Source organism: Aegilops tauschii, chromosome 5, assembly GCF_002575655.3.
Source record: "Aegilops tauschii subsp. strangulata cultivar AL8/78 chromosome 5, Aet v6.0, whole genome shotgun sequence".
NCBI lineage: Eukaryota > Viridiplantae > Streptophyta > Magnoliopsida > Poales > Poaceae > Aegilops > Aegilops tauschii.
Window position 1 is genome coordinate 536303241 of NC_053039.3, and position 5082 is coordinate 536308322.

At 46.9% G+C, this 5082-nt stretch overlaps 1 long non-coding RNA gene across 1 annotated transcript; it reads right to left on the reverse strand.

Moving 5' to 3' along the window:
* Positions 1-387: 387 nt before the first annotated feature.
* Positions 388-1581, reverse strand: LOC120964154 (uncharacterized). Its single transcript, XR_005755803.3, has 2 exons — positions 1300-1581; positions 388-612 (listed from the first exon to the last, which is right to left on the reverse strand). It is a non-coding gene; the product is annotated as an uncharacterized lncRNA (long non-coding RNA).
* Positions 1582-5082: the final 3501 nt, after the last annotated feature.

Below are 5082 nucleotides of genomic sequence, written 5' to 3' on the forward strand. Positions count from 1 at the left end.
GGCGTAATTGGTATTGGCCCAGCACGGTAACGGGCCGTTAACAGGCTGGAGGACAGCAAAGGCTTAATTCTATCACAGGCATAACGGGTCGTTAATGGGCCGGAATATAGGACGGGCTGGAAACAGCACAACGGGTTAACAGGCCAGAAACAGGCCGACTCCCTGGGCGTTCTGTCTTTTCGGTTTGTTCGGTTCGGTCTTTTCGGTCTTCCAAGAATTCGGTCTTCCAGAATTGAAGACCGAAATAATTTCGGTCTTTTCGGTTCTACACTATTCGGTCTCCGGTCTTTACTATTCGGTCTTCGGTCCAGACCAAACAGACCAAATTAATTGATACAGCGAGTTACTTCCAGTACCAATACATGTTTATATTTGACAACAACAAAATACCAATACATGTTTATACTTGACAACAAGTAACAAGATTCATATGACACAAAGTAAGAAGATTCGTAATTCATGGTCCAACAACAAGATTCATGACGTCATTTGCTTCTGTTCTTTTGGCTTGTCATCTTGAGCAGCTTCCAGATTGGCACCTTTGGCACCTTTTGCTTCGGCATCTTTCTCATTCAACTCCTCATCATATTTAGATTCCGGTATAGGAAACATCTACACAAAAGAGGACATTGGTCTGTCAAACAACATTGACATGAGCAAATAAGAACATAAGGTGCATATAACCCATCTTTGTGTATCTCGTATCAGCTACCAAAATGATATATACCATGTATATATCTAGTTTTAGGAAACAAGCACAAATGCTTTACTATGTACATAGGAATTCTGTACCTAGGATTTATCTTGCAATAACAAAGAGGATTATCCTACTGGTAGTACTAAACTATTGAAGCTGCTAAAGTGTGTGATTCTTCTCAGTTATCTTGCCCAAATCCGCACTCTGAATGTTCCATTTTAAAGTGTTGCTTTTACAAGACTGCATGGATAGAAGTTGAAGTACAGAAATAAATAGAAAACAAATTACTATGGTTGCAAAAACAACCCAAATGACTACAGAAATAATCTTGTGCTAACATTTGACACTACTCTAGTTAAGTGTAGTACAGTACAGAGTTCTATTTGTTGTCTCCAAGTGCTAACATTTGACAGAAAGCAAGGCATGTATTGCCTACAAAACACTTGCAGGAGCGCTGATTTCATGGGAATCATGTATCATATATGTACATAGAGAGATGAAGTAAGTAACCATCAGCTATGATGTGGAGAACCGAAAGATGGCAGCAGGCGGCGAGCCAGCGAACAGTGTGGAAGAGGACGAGTGGTGGTCAGGGACTGCACCTGTTGAACCGGCCGTCAGGAGGTGGAGCACCGGCCGCGGACGGCCCCGTCGCGGGAAGTGGAGCGACCGACGGGGGGTCGAGGTTGTCGACGCGGGGCGCCGGTCTTCACCGGTCAGGACTGCCGCTCGGGCGCCGGTCTTCACCGGTCAGGGTTGCCGCTGTGGGCGCCGCTCTTCATTGGTCAGGGCGTGCGGCGCACCTCGGTGCCGCAGTCGTCAGTCGTCACGGGGCATCGGACCACAGCGGTGGGCGGCGCATGGCGGCTAGGGTTCGTAGTGGGAGAGAAAAAGAGGAACGGGAGTGAATCAGGGTGCTGACTGGTTCCTGTGAATCGTGAAGTGACGACTAAGGACGTGAGGTCTGTACTCGTGTAGTTGTGTGTGACCATTAGGCTGGCTAGACGGGCCTTAGGATGAGCTTTTAGTAATTCGGTCTATACGGGCTATTCGGTCCTCAAAACAACAAGACCGAACAGACCATACCTAGTTCGGTCTTCTATTTTTGCAGACCGTTTTTATTCGGTCTTTGCTAGTTTGGTCTTTTCGGTCTCGGTCTTTTCGGGTTCGGTCTTCGGTCTTCGGTTTTTATGCCCGGGGTGACTTGCCATGGGCCAAATTTGGCCCATTAGGGGAACAGGCGAGTAATGGGCCGGAAGTAATCGAGGGCCGGAAAGGAGCCCAAGAACGTATGGGTCGTCAATAGGCCGAAAGCTAACACGGGCTGGAAACGTCCCATGTGAATCACGGGCCGTTAACGGGCACAAAAAAATTTACTGTTCATTATGGGCTAGAGTCACCGTGGGCCTCTAAAGGGCCTAAAGATACGAAGGCATCATATGGGCCGAAAGACGTCATGGGCCATACATGGGCCGAAAGTGAAATGGGCTGGTGTTATATTCGACGGCCCACATGACGTTGTTGGGCCGATTTCCGTTAGGGCCTAACGGGCCGTGAGTTACCGGGCCGTAAAATGGGCTATTTGCGAAGAGACTGTTAACAGGCTTTTCATGGGCCAGCCCATTAACTTTTGACCAAGTCAAACAAGCCGGCTTTGTAAGCTAAATGGGCCAATGGTGGGCCGTCGCACGTGTGGACATATCATAGGCGCCTATCTGACCCACTGACGAGCTGACACGTGTTTCGTCCGGCCAATAAGAATTTTACACGTGGAAATTTCCCATTGGACCGGGCTGTTAACGGGTTATCTGACCCAAAACCCGACCCGATAGCTTAACGGCGTTCCGTTACGGTGGATGCCACGTGTCGATCACCCTTGACGAAAGCACTTCTGTGTCGCGCGATTTATCGTCATGGAAGTGGACACTTCCGTGATAATAATTTTGGTAATGTCATGGAACACTTCTACGACAGCACAGGTATGACTATCTTCATTCTGATATAAAATCATCATGGATGTACAGGCATGACAAAAAACGCGACCGACTGTGACAAACACGTATCATCACGGAAGTATATTTTTTTGTAGTGCTCGCTCGGGCGCGCGGGCTCGTCCGGGCCCAGACCTGGCCCGGGGTGGGCCTGTTGTGGGCCGGGAGGGCCGGGGGGAGGTGCGAGGAGGCCAGGGCGACGTGGCGGGCGCCGGTTGGAGGAGAGCTGCGGCGCTGGGGACGTGGCGCGCACGGATTGGTCCGGGGTGCGGCGGCGGAGTCGCCAAGTGGCAGGGACACTAGTAGGAAAAGGGGCTTTTACCCCGGTTGGTAAGGGCCTTTTGTCCCGGTTTTCGAACCGGGACTAAAGGGTCGTTACTAAAGCCCTAACCCTTTAGTCCCGGTTCTTACACGAACCGGGACAGAAGGTCCTCCACGTGGCCGCTGCTGCCAGCGCAGGCAGGGGGGCCTTTGGTCCCGGTTGGTGCCACCAACCGGGACCAATAGGCAGGGCCTTTTGTCCCGGTTGGTGTCACCAACCGGGACCAATAGGCATCCACGCGTCAACATTTCAGGGGCTGGGGTTTTTGTTTTTTTAAAGGGGGGGGGGGTTGGGGGGTTTTGGGGGGTTAATTTAGGTGTTTCATATATTGTGTTAGCTAGCTAATTAATAGAGAGAAATGTCCTCTCTTATCTCCGTGCTTGGTCGACGCTACGTACTATATACGTATGGAGAGGACTAGACACGCTAGCTAGTAAGCAAATGAAGGAAACAGAAGATCGTCATGAACATATGCATACAGAGAGAAGTGATATCGACCACCTCTCCTTCTCCGAGAGATTGGTCGAACAACAAGTTCTCGTATATCTATCTGACACTACCGGCTACATATATACAATAATTATCTCTTACAATATAATCTCCTAATTAAATTGTAAGAACACAGGGTCCACATAGTATTCTCCGTTTTCAGCGATCACGTGGTCAAGGAAGAATGCCGCCAATTCCTCTTGAATTGCTCGCATATGATCTTCTGCTAGGAGTTCATCCCGCATCCGAAACATCTAATTTGAAGAAGGGGGTCAATACATATATATATGAATAAATGAAACTTGACACAAATGATGGTAATAAAATAAAATTGTGAATATTATTGCTTATGCACTTCATATTGTTCGTCAGAGTAGCCCCGCTCACAGGTTGTGTGGCGGATAGACTCGCAAATGTAGTATCCATAGAAATCATTCCCTTGTTCCTGCCACAACCACTTTACAAGAAATAGAGGTTAATCTAACTGATAAGCAAGCATGCTAAATGGTATTGATGAAACTAGCGCTTGAATCACTAGGAGATGTGCGGAACATGCTACTATAGTACTTACTTTCGGGTGTCTAAATTGCAGCTTCTTCGGCAGTCCCGGAGCTTTTGTGGTGAATTTTCTCCAAACCCTGCCAGACAAAGAAAACAATTACTTGATATCAGGAAATGAACAAAGTTGCTGATATGGTGGATAATGATCGATTTAACTTACTTCTCGAGCATTTGAGTCATGTCCGCATAGTCCTGGGGATCTTTTCGTCTCGAGTCTAAGACGGTTACTACTCCCTGCTCAAGCTTAATCTCTAGGAGAATATAGTGGAAGCTGCGCATGCATGCATAAGTCACCAATTACATTACCATAACCTGGACTAATAAGGGAAACCGAATATGCACAAGACAGTAACACTCACTTGAAGTTGTAAGGAAAGAGTATTATATCTTTGTTTTGATTTAATACCAACGATCGTAGCAAGTTGGCCTCGGCTTCTTTGGCATGTTTTTCAACCGTATATGCATCTATGAGATTTGTGTTAATGAACCCAATATCACCGATTTTCCTTTTCTTCAATTCAGCGATCTTCAATCTGCATAATATAGTGAGGATAATTATAAATACATGCAATGAAAGAGTTGACCTATATAGAGAGACTTAATGACAGAAGTAGTACTAGTTACAGACAGTAGCAAGTGATCGTTGATTTATCGAGGGCCTTTTGATTGAAAAACTGGAAGAACTCCTCAAATGGAACATTCAGCAGTTCAATTCCAACGAGGTCATGCTCCGGTTTAACTCTCAGCGTCAAAGTATTCATCCCATCAGATTCTCTGCAGGTTTGCATGTACCAATCATGTAATCTTCGCATCATCGTTGTTAGAGATCTTTCATCTTTGACGAGAGGCTTCCCGTAATGGTATTTGTGTTCGTCCACCTCCATGATTTCATAATGTACATCGTCGGGCAGGTAATCTCCAAGATTGCTATAACCGGCCACCATCCTCGGATCATTAGCGACAATGTCTTTAGACACCTTGAGCGGGGGGCACGATTGGTTCGCTTGTTCACCGAGCTGGGC